This window comes from Lynx rufus, unplaced genomic scaffold, assembly GCF_022079265.1.
Source record: "Lynx rufus isolate CCGP_SWC_20201006 ecotype Redwood Valley unplaced genomic scaffold, mLynRuf1.p SCAF_16, whole genome shotgun sequence".
NCBI lineage: Eukaryota > Metazoa > Chordata > Mammalia > Carnivora > Felidae > Lynx > Lynx rufus.
In genome coordinates, this window is record NW_025814830.1 from 13,240,981 (window position 1) to 13,257,543 (window position 16,563).

At 39.5% G+C, this 16,563-nt stretch overlaps 2 protein-coding genes across 5 annotated transcripts in view; one reads left to right on the top strand and one right to left on the bottom strand.

Annotated features, from left to right (window-relative positions):
- The window catches only part of ZNF260 (zinc finger protein 260), a 143,267-nt gene extending 129,359 nt beyond the window's left edge, over positions 1-13,908 (bottom strand). Inside the window, exons 1-2 of one of the 4 annotated variants that reach the window (XM_047078160.1) lie at positions 13,700-13,908; positions 12,847-12,906 (exon numbers count right to left, since the gene is read on the bottom strand). The gene's annotated coding sequence lies outside the window, so the exon portion shown is untranslated. Of the gene's footprint in view, positions 1-12,846; positions 12,907-13,626 lie in introns of all 4 variants that reach the window. The other 3 variants (XM_047078159.1, XM_047078161.1, XM_047078163.1) reach the window with 3 other exon arrangements.
- The window catches only part of LOC124511173 (zinc finger protein 568), a 389,983-nt gene that overhangs the window by 311,829 nt on the left and 61,591 nt on the right, over positions 1-16,563 (top strand). The window lies entirely within an intron of this gene.

Here is a 16,563-nt window from a genome sequence, read left to right on the forward strand (position 1 = left end):
AAAAAAACAACCCTGAAAAACTAACATTTACCAATCTAAAAGTTACAAATATACAATAATCAAAGCAGTTGGACACTGGCATAAGGTTAGATGTATCTACTGTTTTGTTTTTTGTTTTTTGGTTTTTTTTTTAGAGAGCACAGGCAGGGGAGAAGGGCAGAGGGAGAGAGAGAATCCCAAGCAGGTCCCACACCCAGCATGGAGCAGACTCAGGGCTTGGCTCGATCCCCACAGCCCTGTGATCATGACTCAAGCCAAAATCAAGTCGGACACAACTGACTAAGCCACCAGGTGCCCCATAAGGTTAGATATATTAATCAACAGAATAGAACTGATTGGAAATTAAATCCAGGTATCTCTCTGGTCCATTGATTTTTCTTTTTTCTTTTGAGAGAGAGCGAGTAGGGAGGGGCAGAGAGAGAGAAGGAGAGGATCCCAAGTAGGCTCCATGCTGTCAGCACAGAGCCTGATGTGGGGCTCAAACTCACAAACTGTGAGATAATGACCTGAGAGGAACCCAGGAGTCAGATGCTTAACCTACTGAGCCACCCAGGCGCCCCTCTGGTCAAATGAGTTTTGACAAGAGTGCAAAGACCTTTTAGTGGAGAAAGGACAATCTTTTCAACAAATGATGATAGGAAAACTGGATAGCTACATACAAAAGAATGAAATTAGACCCTTTCCTCACAATATATACAAAGATGAACTAAAAACTGATCAATGACCCAACTATAAGGCATGCAAATATAAAACCTATAGAAGAAAATACAGGAGTAAATCATCATGACCTTAAATTTGGCAAAGGATTCTCGGCACACCAAAAGCACAAACAAGGAGAAAAAAATGGAAAAATTGGGCTTCATCAAAATTGAAATTTTCAAAGAACATTCCCGGTAAAACTGAAAACACAATCTACAGAATAGGAGAAAATATTTATAAATGATATATTTGATAAGGGTTTAATAGCCACATTATGTAAAGACGCCCACAACTAAAGAACAAAAAGACATCTGGTAACAGATTTCAATAGACATTTCTCCAAAGAAGATATAGAAATGTCAATAAGCATGTGGAGGGAAAAATATGCCAAAAGTCGTGATCAGGGAAATGCATATAAAAACCATAACAGGGGCACCTGGGTGGCTCAGTCGGTTTTGCGACCCACCTCGGCTCAGGTCATGATCTCACGGTCCGTGAGTTCGAGCCCCGTGTTGGGCTCTGTGCTGACAGCTCTGAGCCTGGAGCTGCTTCGGATTCTGTGTCTCCCTCTCTCTCTGACCCTCCCCCGTTCATGCTCTGTCTCTCTCTGTCTCAAAAATAAATAAACATTTAAAAAATAAATAAATAAATTTAATGAGAGGGGTGCCTGGGCGACTCAGTAGGTTGAGCGTCCGACTTCAGCTCAGGTCATGATCTTGCGGTCTGTGAGTTCAAGCCCAGCGTCGGGCTCTGTGCTGACAGCTCAGAGCCTGGAGCCTACTTCCAACTGTTTCTCCCTCTCTCTCTGCCCTCCCCTGCTCATGCTCTGTCTCTCTCTCTGTCAAAAACAAATAAACATTAAAAAAAATTTTTTAATAAAAAATTATTTAAAAAAAAATTAATGAGAGAGAGCAAGAGCAAGTGCTGGGGGGTTGAGGGACAGAGGGAGAGGGAGACAGAAGATCTGAACCAGGCTCTGTGCTGGCAGCAGAGTCCCATGTGAGGTTCAAACTCATGAACTGCAAGATCATGACTTGAGCTAAAGTCAGATGCTCAACTGACTGAGCCACACAGGTGCCCCTATTAATTTATTTTGCATGTGTGTGCAAGGTGGTTAGGGGCAGAGAGGGAGAGGGAATCCTAAGCAGGCTCTGCACTGTTACTGCAGAGCCCAATGCAGGGCTCAATCTCACAAACTGTGAGATCATGACCTGAGGTGATATTAATAGTCAGACACTCAACCAGGTGAGCCACCCAGATGCTCCAACGGGATGATTCATTTAAAATGCTAAAAGGGGGGCGCCTGGGTGGCGCAGTTGGTTAAGCGTCCGACTTCAGCCAGGTCACGATCTCGCGGTCCGTGAGTTCGAGCCCCGCGTCAGGCTCTGGGCTGATGGCTCAGAGCCTGGAGCCTGTTTCCGATTCTGTGTCTCCCTCTCTCTCTGCCCCTCCCCCGTTCATGCTCTGTCTCTCTCTGTCCCAAAAATAAATAAACGTTGAAAAAAAAAATTTAAAAAAAAATAAAATAAAATAAAATAAAATGCTAAAAGGGCATCAGCTGGCTCTGTCCATAGAACATGCGACTCTTGATCTTGGGGTCGTAAATTCAAGCACCACGCTGGCCACAGAGATTACTTAAAAAAAAAAAAAGTCAAAATGCTAAAAGAAACACTGTCAACTGAGAACTTTATATGTGGCAAAATTGTCCTTTAGAAAATGGGGGGGGGGAGTAAAAAAAAAAAAGTTAAAAAAAGTGGGGGAGAAATTAAGACTTCCCTGATAAAGGAAAACTGAGAGTTCATTTTCACTAGACATTCTCTACAAAAAATCCCAAAGGGAGACTTTCAAGTTGAAAGGAAGCCAAACAGTAACTCAAACCCATATGGAGATATAAAAAACTCCCATAGAGGAAAATACACAGGGAAAATATAAAAGCCATTATTTTTGTAATTTTGGTTTAACTCCACTTTTTGTTTTCTACAGATATAAAAGATAAATGAATAAAAAATAGTTATATATACATTAACGGGTACACAGTACATAAAAATGTTAATTCATGGGACACCTGGCTGGCTCAGTTGGTGGAACATCCAACTCCTGATCTCATGGTCATGAGTTCAAGCCCCATGTTGGGCATAGAGCCTATTAAAAAAAAAAAAAAGTTGGGGTGCCTGGGTGGCTCAGTCGGTTAAGCGTCTGACTGGCTCAGGTCATGATCTCGCAGTCTGTGGGTTCGAGCCCCGCGTCGGACTCTGTGCTGACAGCTCGGAGCCTGGAGCATGTTTCGGATTCTGTGTCTCCCTCTCTCTCAGACCCTCTCCCGCTCATGCTCTGTCTCTCTCTGTCTCAAAAATAAATAAACGTTAAAAAAAAAAAAAGTTACCTCATGACTTAATCTAAAGTCAGTGAAAGTGGAACTGAAAAGTAGAGTTTTTGTATGTGAACAAAGTTGATGTCAATTTAAAATAGATTGTTATATAACTTTATGATATATACTTCCCATGGTAACCACAAACAGGATACTATAGAACATACCCAAAAGGGAATCAAAGAGTGTCACTATCGGTACAGAGTTTCAGTTTAGAAGATGAGAAAGTTCTGGAGATAGGTGGTGATGGTTGCATAACCATGTAGTGTATTTAATGCCACTGAATTTTAACCTTAAAAATGTTTAATATACTAAATCTTATTTAAATATATTTTAGCAGAGTAAAATACTACAGTGAGATACTACTTCATACCTACTAGGATACCTACAAAGAAAAAGTCAGATACTAACAGGTGTTGGGGGGATGTGAATAAATTAGAACCCTCATATGCTGCTGATTGGAATTAAAAATAGTGTGACTGCTTTGGAAAACAGTCTAGCAATTTTTCAAAATGTTCAAAATGGAGTTACCATATGATACAGCAATTCAACTGGTAGGCATATAGAAGAGAAACGAAGATGTATGTCTACACAAAAACTTGAACATGAATATTCTTTGCAGGATTACTCATAAGAATCAAAAGGTAGAGGAGTGCCTGGGTGGATCATTATATAAGCCTCCAACTGTTAATGACACAAATGCCCATCAAAAAATAGGACAGATGTGCCTGGATGGCTCAGTCAGTAGAGCATGTGACTTTTGATCTTGGAGTCATGAGTTGAACCCCATTTTGGGCATAGAGATTAGTTAAAAAAAAAAAAAGGAGAGCAAAATAAAATAGGATTTATTCTTATTATGGGAGATTACCTAATGATAAAATAGTACAAACACAGATGATTCTCACAAATGCAAAATTAAGCAAAACAGGCCAGATAAAAATGTATACAATATTATGTAAAATCACATTTATATCAACTTCTTTTATATGAATCTAATTAAAATGAATCTATCATAATAGTGGTAAGAACAGTAGTTACCTTTGTTGAGGGTAGGGAGGGGTGAGTTGGTAATGACTAGAAGGAAATACGTTTTTCTTATGATTAAGAAAATGGTTAAATGGGTATATATACATGTTAAAATGTGATGGTTAAATGGGTATATATACATGTTAAAAACAAACTAGAATGTTGTTTGCATGATTTGCAGTAATTTATGTTTCAGTTAGAAAAAATATATAAAACACATGCAAAGATAAGGTGGCAGAGGTGAGTTTGGAATTCACATTCTTCTCACTACACAGTAAGTTGTAACTCTGGTTCTTGCCTGTGTAGTTCAGAATTACTTCATTATGGAATGAAATCTGAGCATGAGTAATTTGCTGGGAAGTTAGAAATAATCTATAACCTACCAAAATACACTAAAGCATAAAGGTTAGTAAATAATTCCATTCACCTCCATGGATATCACTTGGGTGCAATAAAAATTAGTAGACCTGGAGTACACAGACTCTGCACTTTCCACAGAAAGGAATGGCCCTTGGCCAGCTACTGTGAGATAAGCTGGGAGCCTTTAGAATATCCTCCCTTTAAAAGCTTTTTTTGAGGGACACCTGGGTGGTTCAGTTGGTTAAGTGACTCTTGATTTCAGCTCAGGTCATGATCTCACAGTTCCTGAGTTCGAGCCTCATGTCGGGCTCTGTGCTGATGGTGTGGGGCCTGCCTGGGATTCTCTCTCCTCTCTCTCTGCCCTTCCCCTGCTCACTCACTCTCTCTTTCTCTCTCAAAAATAAATAAGTAAACTTAAAAAATAATAAAAGCTTTTTTGAGCTATGCCAAATAGTCTTTGCTAACAATGTGACTTTTGGTAAACTGTTTTGTTGCCAGGGGCCCTCTGTAGGGGCTTGAAATTGAGTAGGTAAGGGTAAATCACATAGTTACTCCATGCCTATATTTCATTTGTTTGTTTGTTTGTTTCCCGTGGCTGTTTCTGATCCTCAATAAAAACTCTGGACCCAAAAGCTCAGGTGAGCTTCCATGGCTCAGTTCACATGTGTTCTTACAAATTGTTGCTGGGAGAATTAAGCACTGTTTGTGTGAGTCCAATGGAAGCTCACATCTAGTTTTTTCCTGCTCTTCATCCTATGTGACTTTTCTCTTTGCTGATTTTAATCCTATGTGACTTTTCTCTTTGCTGATTTTAAATTATATCCTTTCATAACCACCATTTTCTTTAATTCTGTAAGTCTTAGCACATCATCAAATTTGAGGATGTTTTTGGGGAACTCTGACAAATCATGGCTTTAGTGTAAGTTGATCAAAACCTTATAGCCTTGGGTTTGTGTCCATTATATCCCTTTTCAACAACTACAAAGGGACATCGTCTGATTTAACAATATTGGCAAATTTTAGGCACTTAATATCTGATGTTTGACTTAGAAATGCAAATTCTAGAAATTCTTCCTTAAGAAACAGATATAAGGGTGCCTGGGTGGATCAGTTGTTGAGCATCCAACTTCAGCTCAGGTCATGATCTCACAGTTTGTGAGTTCGAGGCCCACATCAGGCTTGCTGCTGTCAGTATAGAGCCTGTTTCGGATCTTCTGTCTCTCCTCTCTCTCTCTCTCTGCTCCTCCCTCACTTATGCTCTCTCTCCCTCAAAAAAACATTAAAAAAAAGAAAAGAAACATATAAAAGCAGGGATGCCTGGCTGGCTCAGTCGGTAGAGCATGTGACTCTTGATCTTGGGATTGTGAGTTCAAGCCCCACTGGAGCCTACTTAAAAAAAAAAAAAAGAAAAGAGGGGTGCCTGGGTGGCTGTCGGCTGAGCGTCCAACTTTGGCTCAGGTCATGATCTCATGGTCCGTGAGTTCGAGCCACGTGTTGGGCTCTGTGACGACAGCATAGAGCCTGGAGCCTGCTTCGAATTCTGTGTCTCCCTCTCTCTCTGCTCCTCCCCCGCTCATGCTCTGTTTCTCTCTCTCTCTCCTTCAAAAATAAATTTAAAAAAGCATTAAAAAGAAAAGAAACATATGAATGCAGATAAAATTCTATTATAAAGATCCACATATACTACAAAATAGTTTATGATCATTCTGAATATCTAATAGTAGGCAATAAAGGTTAAATAAAGGTTAAATAAAGTATGGTGAGCTGTAGGTTGTCAATATCTGCAGTATTTGCCCTTGATCCATATTAAATGATGAAAAAAATTTGATGAATTAGTGAGACAATCAGATTTAAAAAATGATCAGAGGTTGTATACTATCATAATAAAGAACATAGAATCTGTCATCCAAAATTCAGTTCATTAACCTTATTTTTGGTTGTTACTAACTGTGTAACTTTTTACTACATTACTTAACTGACTTTATTTCCTCATCAGTAAAATGGGAAAAACAACAGTGACCTACCTCAAAGTGTTGCTGTATGTATCAAATGAAATAAAACATATAAAGCACTTTCAGTGGCATAATAATGACACCAAGTAAAAGTTGCCTATTAATTAATGAACTTGTAAAGAATATTTCATGTATCTTGTTTCATTATTTTTGAAAATTCCCTTTGTTCTTCTCCTTTTTCTTACAGTGAAATTTGAGATTCTCAGGTCTGTTTTTCCATGTCATGGTAACTTATTTCAGTGTTCTTCCTCATTAATAATATTTGTCACAAAGATTCTCAAAAAGCATAGGAGGACAAATATTCTTGCCCTCCACATAAAGCTGCATACATATAACTAGTTTAAAGAATCTTATCTAACAAGCGACAGCTTGAGCCTAATAATAAAAGGCTCAATCTTGTTCCCATATCCAACACAGGAGTTATATGCATATTTACTTCTGTGTCTGTAAATATGTCCTTTCAAGTATAATGTGTATGATGAGGTCTTGTATGAAACTTGGATCTCCCAGATCATTCCTAGGTCTTATGAAAGAAATCACAATCTCTAAAAAATATGAAACTCTGAATAGCAGTCTTACTAGTTTTATTATGCTCCTCTGGTAATTGAAATTACAAAAGTTTTGAATATTTAGATGTGCCAGATCACATGGTGACCACTACCACTATCTACTTATAACTACATGTCTAGAAGTATGATAAAACTGTAACTTTGTCTCTTTTAAAAATGTGGCAAATTCATGGGCCAAATTTTTTTTTTAATGTTTATTTATTTTTGAGACAGAAGGAGAGAGCGCAGTAATGGGGAAGGAGTAGTGAGAAGCAGGACAGAGGATCCAAAGCAGGCTGGCAGCACGGAGCATGACACAGGGCTCAAACTCATGAACTGTGAGATCATGACCTGAGCTAAAGTCAGACACTTAACTGAGCCACCCAGGTACCCTCACAGGCCAAATTTCTTGTTGGCAGAAGCAAAATAAAAAACATACTCAAATGCATAAATCTTCCAAAAATAGCAAACTGAATTCAACAATACATTAAAAAGATCATATACCATGATCAAGTGAAATTTATTCCAGGAATGCTAGGATGTTTCCATATCCACAAGTCAATCAATTGACACACAATGAAGGATTAACAAAATTAAGGGTAAAAGGACAAAAAATTAAGGATAAAAATCATATGGCCATCCCAATAGATCCAGAAAAAGCATTTGACAAAATTCAACATCAATTTGTTAAAAACTAAACAAAGTGGGCATTGAGGGAACATACCTCAACATAATAAGGTCATATATGACAAGCACAAAGCTAAGATCATACTCAGTGGTGAACATCTGAAAGCTTTTCCTCCAAGATCAGAAACAAGAAAGGATGCCCACTCTTACCACTTTTGTTCAACATCAGAAGTCCTAGCCAGAGCAATTAGGTAAGAAAAAAAATTAAAGGCCTCCAAAACAGAAACGAAGAAGTCAAACTGTCACTATTTGCAGATGACATTCTATTATTATTTATAAAATTTCTTTCTGATCATTAATTATTAGCATATAGAAATGCAACTGATTTTTGTACATTGATTTTGTATCCTGCACCTTTATTGAATTTGTTTATTAGTTCTAAGAGGTTGTTTTGGTGTAATCTTTAAACAATCCCATTTACAATTGCATCAAAAATAATAAAAAAACATAGGAATAAATTTAACCAAAGAGGTGAAGGACCTGTACACTGAAAACTATAAGACAATGCTGAAAGAAACTGAGGAAGACACAGATAAATAGAAAGGTAATCCACGCTCATAGACTGGAAGAATTAAATACTGTTAAAACATCTAGACTACCACAAAAGATTTATAAATTCAATGCATCCCTATCAAAATTTCAATGACATTTTTCAGAGAAATGCAACAAACAATCCTAAAATATGTATGGAACCACAAAAGACCCTGAAGAGTGAAAGGAATCTTGAGAAACAAAGCTGGAAGCATCATGCATTTTTATTTTAAACTGTATTACAAAGGTATAGTGATCAAAACAGTTATGATATTAATATTTAAAAAAAGACACATTAGTCAATGGAATAGAACAAGGAGCCCAGAAAGAAACCCACATATAGTCAATTTATGACAAAAGAGCCAAGAACATACAGTATTCATGACACAGTGTTGGAAAAACTGGACAACTACATGCAAAAGAATGAAATTGGAACATATTTTACACCATACACAAAAATGAACTCAAAATGGATTAAGGAGTTGAACATAGGACTTGAAACCATAAAGTTCCTAAAAGAAAACATAGTAAACTCCTTGACAATGGTCTGGGCAATGATTTTTGGATTGGACACCAAAAGCAACAAAAGCAAAAATAAACAAGTGGGACTACAGCACATTAAAATGCCTCTGCACAGCAAAGGAAACCATCAACAAAATGAAAAGGTAACCTACTGAATGGGAAAAAAGAATTGCAAGTCATACATCTGATAAGAGGTTAATATCCAAAGTATATGAAGAACTGGTTCAACTCAACAGCCAAAAAACAATCTGATTAAAAATGGGTAGAGAGTCTGAATAGATATTTTCCAAAGAAGACATGCAGGTGGCCAATACACATGAAAAGTTGTTTACCACCACTAATCATCAGGGAAATACAAATCAAAACCACAATGACACATCACTTCACACCTCCTAGAATGGCTACTATCCAAAAGACAAGAAATAACAAGTGTTGGGAAGGATGAGGAGAAAAGGAAATCTATTCTTGTGCACTGCTGGTGGAAATGTATATTGGTGCAGTTGCTATGGAAAACGGTATGGAGGTTCCTCAAAAAGTTAAAACAGAACTACCATATGATCCAACAATTTCACTTCTGGATATTTATCTGATGGAAACTTGAACATTAACTCAAAAAGATATATATAGATACCCCCATGTTCACGCAGCCTGGGTGTGGAGCCTGCTTAAGATTCTCTCTCTCCCTCTTCCTCTGCCCTTCCCCTGCTCAAGTGCGTGTGCAGAAGACACGAATTGACATTTTTCCAAAGAAGACACCCAGATGGCTAAAAGACACATGAAAAATGCTCAACATTACTCATCATCAAGGAAATACAAGTCAAAACCATCATGAGATACCACCTCACACCTGTCAGAATGGCTAAAACTAACAACTCAGGAAACAGATGTTGGCGAGGATGTGGAGAAAGGGGAACCCTCTTACTGGTGGGAATGCAATCTCATGCAATCACTGTGGAAGCTCCTCAAAAGGGTAAAAATAAAACTACCTTATGACCCAAGAATTGCACTACTAGGTATTTATCCAAAGGATACCAAAATGCTGATTCGAAGGGGCACATGCACTCCAATGTTTATAGCAGCAACAAAAATAGCCAAACTATGGAAAGAGTCCAAGGGTCCATGCACTGATGAATGGATAAAGAAGATGTGGTATAGACAGTGGAATATTACTCAGCCATCAAAGAAATAGAAATCTTCCCATTTGCAGTGACATGGATGGAGCTAGAGTGTATTAACCTAAGGGAAATAAGTCACTCAGAAAGATAAATACCATATGATTTTACTCATATATGGAATTTAGGAAACAAAACAGATGAACATATGGGAAGGGGGAAAAAAAAGAGAGAGGGAAGCAAACCATAACAGATTCTTGATAGAGAACAAACTGAGGGTTGATGGAGGGAGGGAGGTGGGGGATGGGCTAGATGGGTGATGAGTATTAAGGAGGGCACTTGTTACGATGAGCACTGGGTGTTGTATGTAAGTGATGAGTCACTAAATTCTACTCCTGAAACCATTATTACACTATGTTAACTAAGTAGGATTAAAATTTTTTTTCCATTTCATTTATTTTAGAGAGAGAGAGTGGGAGACAGCACGCACATGAGTGGGTGAGAAGGAAGAGGGAAAGAGAGTGAGAGAGAATCTCAAGCTGACTCCACGCTCAGTGAAGAGCCCAACACAGTGTATGATCCCACAACTTTGGGATCATGACCTAAGCCGAAATCAAGAGTCTGACATTCAACCAACTGAGCCACCCAGGCACCCCTTAACTAACTAGAATTTAAATAAAAATGAGGGAGCACTTGGGTGGCTCAGTCAATATAGCGCCTGACTCTTGGTTTCAGCTTAGGTTATGATCACATGGGTTCACGGGCTTGAGACCCGTGTCAGGAACCATGGTGACAGCAGGGAGCCTGCTTGGGATTCTTTCTCTCTCCCTCTCTCTCCACCCTTCCCCTGCTCGAGTGTGTGCGCACACGCTCTCTCTCCCAAAATAAATAAATGAACTTAAAAAAAAGAAATACATATAAATAAACAATTTGGAAAAAGAAAACGAAGTTCTATTCTAGGACATTAGCAAATCTGATTTTCAAAGATTCCTTTTAAATCTCATCAAAATTAATTTTATATCTTTTTAAAAAAAATTTTTTACACTTATTTTTGAGAGACAGAGTGAGACAAAGCGAGAGTGGGAGAGGCACAGAGAGAGAGGGAGACACAGAATCCGAAGCAGGCTCCAGGGTCAGAGCTGTCAGCACAGAGCCCGACGTGGGGCTCAAACCCACAAACCGTGAGATCATGACCTGAGCCAAAGTTAGACACTTAACCGACTGAGCCACCCAGGTGCCCCAATTTTATGTCTTTATTGTTCTTGATTTTTAGAAAATTTATGGTGGATACTTAGACTCTTTACATAACCATAATTTCATTTGTTTCCTGAGGATTTGATAAATGCAAGGCTGTTATTAAGTGATCTAGGGCTGTGCCCAGATTAATATATCCAATCCTCATAAAAAACCCATAAGGCATTGATATCATTATCTACATTTTACAACATAAAATTGTAAAACATAAAGATTAATAACTATTGACCTCCTTGAAATGTAGCTAGAGTGAACAAGGAACTGAAATTTTGTTTTAATTGTTAAAGATTTTTTTTAATGTTTACTTATTTTTGAGGGAGAGAGAGAGAGAGAGAGAACAGGGGGAGGGGCACAGAGAGAGAGGGAGACACAGAACTGGAAGCAGGCTCCAGGTCTGAGCTGTCAGCACAAAGCCTGACACAGGGCTCTAACTCACGAACCATAAGATCATGACCTGAGCCGAAGTTGCACGCTTAACTGACTGAGCCACCTAGGCGCCCCTGTTTTAATTTTTAATTTAAATACAAAAGTGATATAAAATGTTTTCCAATTAAACACAACTTTACAGTTTGGGTATAACTACATTTCTTTTTTTGTTTCAATATACGAAATTTATTGTCAAATTGGTTTCCATACAACACCCAGTGCTCCTCCCAAAAGGTGCCCTCCTAAATACCCATCACCCACCCTCCCCCCCCCCCCATCAACCCTCAGTTTGTTCTTAGTTTTTAAGAGTCTCTTATGCTTTGGCTGTCTCCCACTCTAACCTCTTTTTTTTTTTTTTTTCCCTTCCCCTCCCCCATGGGTTTCTGTTAAGTTTCTCAGGATCCACATAAGGAAATACATTTCACCATAACCACTGAAAATTTAGCATCCAAACTGAAAAGTGCTATAACAATATGTATCAGATTTTGAAAACTCAGTATGAAGATAGGAATGTAAAATATTTCCATTTATTTATATTATTACATGTTGAAATAATATTTTAGATATATTGGTTAATGGATATTATACTTAATTTCAACTGTTTCCTTTTACTTTCTAAACTGTGTACAAAAGAAATTTTTAAATTACACAAGTGGCTTGCATTATATTACCTTTAGATTCAAATACCGTTATATTATGCAGCCTCTCACAGTATGTGGTCTGAAAAAGTCATACTGCCAAATCTCAAGACTTAGTTCTCACCACTCCAAGCGATTGGATTCTCAGGAAAAACTCCCTGCCCTTGTTCACACAGACCTCTCTTCACAAACTCCAATCATATTCCTACTCCTAAAATGTCTTACTAAAATCAATGAAACCATTTCCTACCTTCCTTTGTTTGAAAATCAAGTCTGTGAATAAAATCAAAGGTGTCTGGTGTGTTATTCTACCTAACCACCAGTCTCTTCCTTGACAAAACACACTCTAAAGTCCTTAGTTTATCCTCGAAGAGTTCAACTAGTTCTATTTCTGTACCATCTTTAGGAAAGAAAACAGCACATGAGGAAAATGAATAATTACCAATATGTATATGAATATTAACTGGGAAGGAAAAGGAAAAGCACTGGAAAAGAAGGGGACCCATCCCTATGGTCCTGTTATTAACTGGGAAGGGGCAACCACCTAGGGATCAGGTAAATGGATGGGTCACAATTAGGTCATACAATCTAGAAGGAAAGCAAATATTTTATGTTCTGTAAAGCAAATATATATGACAGAACAAAAAGTAAACACGAACTGACCTTGAACGCGCTGTTAAGTAGCAACACTCTCCTCTACTTCAGGAGGCTTCTCTTGCAGAACTACAAGACCAAGAAGGGACCCTTGAGGTTCTGGACAGGCTAAACAACACACTGTCCACCATCAGACATGACCCATGACCCACCACAAATATATCTAGATGGAATAAGAGATAAATAGAATACTGCTGACTTTTAACAGTGTCACACTTAAAGGCCATACCTATAAACAGCGCTGGAATCTAAGTTCACAGCAGTTTCTAGGGGGCACACTGTGGTTCTGAAAGCAATGACTTCCCCTCTGATGTCTATTTCTTTATAGATAGATCAAACTGGCTCTAAGATGTAAGAACAGAGGAGAATCCAGGGAAACACTTCCAAGTAACCATGGAACCTACAGTGGACCCTGGGTGGGCAACACTCACTTCCCCAATATCCCCTCTGTGTGAAGCACTCCTACAGGTTTACTGGGGAAATTTTAAAAAAATCCTACCCACTGCGTTCAAACTCACATTCGGTTACAACCCAGCTGTCACAGGATCACTCGGTCACAGTATCAGACACCTTTCGTCACCGTAGACTGTGTACTGACAGTCCCACTAGCCTTATCGTATACCAGTCTGGGCACTCCAGGGCCTGTCACACACACTCTCACTCACACGCATGCAGGCGTGTGCACTAAGAGTTCACAACGAACTTGTCACAGACAATAACGCCCGAAACCACCGTCGTGCGAGGTTTACGCAAACACCGGGACAAGGCTCCTGGCTCCATCTGCCTTACCCGCGCCCCGGGAGCTTAGGACCTCCATACCGCGAGCTCCTCCCGCAACCGGACCTGGATCACCTTAACTCACCAGGCAAAACCCAACAACCACGAAGATACCGGAAGCGGAACCAAAAGTCGAAGTCCATTCGTGGCCCTGGGGCCTGTGGGAAACGTAGTCCAACACTAAAAAAAAATGTTCTGGTTTTCGAGCGCGGCAGAGTACAACCGTCGCGAATTCCACGTCACGCCCCCGAAACTCCTGAGAGTTCCGGGTGGGCTGATCTTTCGTCGTCCGCGGAAGGTTGCCGGTGGCGGTTCTTAAAACATGAAAGAGCCGGGTGATGGTTTCGTGGGAGCGAGAGGTCTTTGCATGAACTAGAGCCCAAGCCGAGAAAGTAATCGGAAACCTGAGCAGGGAGGAAAGTAAAGGGAAGCGGAAGCCTGCCAGAGGCGGGGCAAGGAGGAAAACGGAGGCAGCCTGAGTCTGGGAAGACCGGGAGAGAACCGGAAACCCTAACCCAGGAGCGTTGAGGGAATCGGATCCAGGTTGAGGAGGGCCCGGGAGGCAAATGAATCCGTGCTGAGGGATGTCGGGCCGAGAAGGGCTGAGGAGGGTACTGCAGTTCGGGCAGGAAGGCTGAGGTGAGAAACGGGAGCCGGTGCCTGTCGAGGTTTCTCTTCACTCAGGCCTGTGTGTGCGGGACCCCGTGGTCGTGAACCAGAGATGACGAGTTTTGTCAGTTTTTGCCCCTTGAGAAAGCCCCAGCACCCAGAATGGCGTCTGGCATATAGCAGACGCTGGGTATGTGTATGCCTGCCCTGGTGTGTATTTTATACCATCGCTGCCAGGAAGTTCTCTCGTGTCCTTTTCCAGTCTCACAGCATAGACAGCCAAAGTTCTTTTTTTTTTTTTTTTTTTTTTTAAGTTTTTGAGAGAGACAGAGAGAGAGAGAGAGCGCGCGCGAGCGGCGTAGGGGCAGAGAGAAAGAGGAGACACAGAATCCTTAGCAGGCTCCAGGCTCTGAGCTGTCAAGACAGAGCCCCGGGGGGGGGGGGGGGTCGAATTCACAAACCATGAGATCATGACCTGAGGCGAATTGGGAGGCTTCACCTAGATGCCCCCGCAATAGTTCTGATATACATGCCCACATTTTAGTTCTGTCAGTTCTGCAATTCTTTTTCACATCCTAGTTTTGTAAGGTTTATTAATGTGTAGTTCATTCTTTTCATTTCTGAACAACATTCAATTGTGTGAATGTCACAATTTGTGTATGCATTTTTCTCTTGGTGAACATTTGTTGTATTTCCAGGTTTTACATATTATGTATAAAGCTGGCATGTTTCCATTTCTCCTGGGGTAATACCTAGAAGAAAAAAAAGCTGGGTAATAATTCAGTTTACATTTAACTGTCTAAAAAGTTGATAAACCTTGCAGAATAATTAGTTGTTAGTGACTTGTGTTTGAGGCTCTATGTAACTGTGGAGTAAGTGGTTTTCGAGTTTGATTTGCTGTCTTGTATGGAATTATGAGATGGACTTAGCGGAGTTATGAATGTGATGTAAGATCCTATGGGATTGTGGCTTTGTGAAGTGGGTGAGACATAGGAGACCCAATGAGTATGTACCAACTCTTATTTATCGTGATTTTGTGTACTTACTCCACGCCATGGTGACTATTAATTTAGATCACTATGTAAGTGGTATTGACTACTGAGAAACACTATGTATCTAGTAAGGTATGTGTCATTTTGATTCTGCTTATGGAATTATGACTGTTTCTAATCAAGTAAAATAGCAGTATAGAGATATCCAAAGGAAATGAAAACAGGATATCAAAGAAATCTGCATTCCCATATTCACTGTAGCATTCTTCACAATAGCCAAGACATGGAATCAACCAAAGTGTCCACTGATGGATGAATGAATAAAGAAAAAGTGGTGTATATATACACAATGGAGTATTTATTCAGCCTTTAAAATGAAGTAAATCTGGGGAGGATGGATGGCTCCATCAGTTAAGCGACCAACTTCAGCCCAGGTCATGGTCTCACAGTTTGTGGGTTGGAGCCCTGCATTGGGCTCTATGCTGACAGCTGGGTGCTTGGAGTCTGCTTCACATTCTGTGTCTCCCTCTCTCTGCCCCTCCCCAACTTGTGCTCTGTCTCTCTCTCTGTCTCTCAAAAATAAATAAACGTTAAAAAAAATTTTTTAATGAAGTAAATCCTACCATTTGTGACCACCTGGATGGACCCTGAGGGCATATGCTAAGTGTCTTCTCTGGAAAGACAAATATTGTATGATCTCTCTTACATGCAGAATCTTTTTTTAAAAAAGTCATTGAAATAGTAGAATGGTGGTTGCCATGGGGTTACGAGGGTAGGAGAAATGGAGAGATGTTGGTCAAAGGATACAAAAGATAAGTTCTGGAGAATCTAAGGTACAGTGTGGTGACTACAATGAACAATACTGTGTATTATGTACTTCAAAGTTGTTAAGAGATTAGATCTTAAATGTTATCACCACAAAACCAAAAAAGATAATTATATGAGAGGATGGAGGTGTTAACTAACTTTATGGTGACAATCATTTCATAGTGTATACACGTATCACATCATAACATGGTACACATTAGACTTACACATTATTTTTATAAAAAAGAATTGGTAAGTAAGAGGTAAAATTACAGGTGATAGGATTATATACCTGGAATGCCATATTAACTAATTCTAATGTGTTGAAATGACCAGGATTCAATAGGTAGCACACAAGAAAAATACTTATCTCTGTACTTCTTTTAACAGATCGAGGGATTTCTCCCTCCCCCGCCCCGTTCCTAGATGAAATCATGGGTGATTTAATAACTTTTCAGACATTCTGAGTCAAGGAAAAGTATCTGAAATACTCATCACAAAGTCAGTCTTATTCTCTAATAAAAATATTTACTATAAAAAT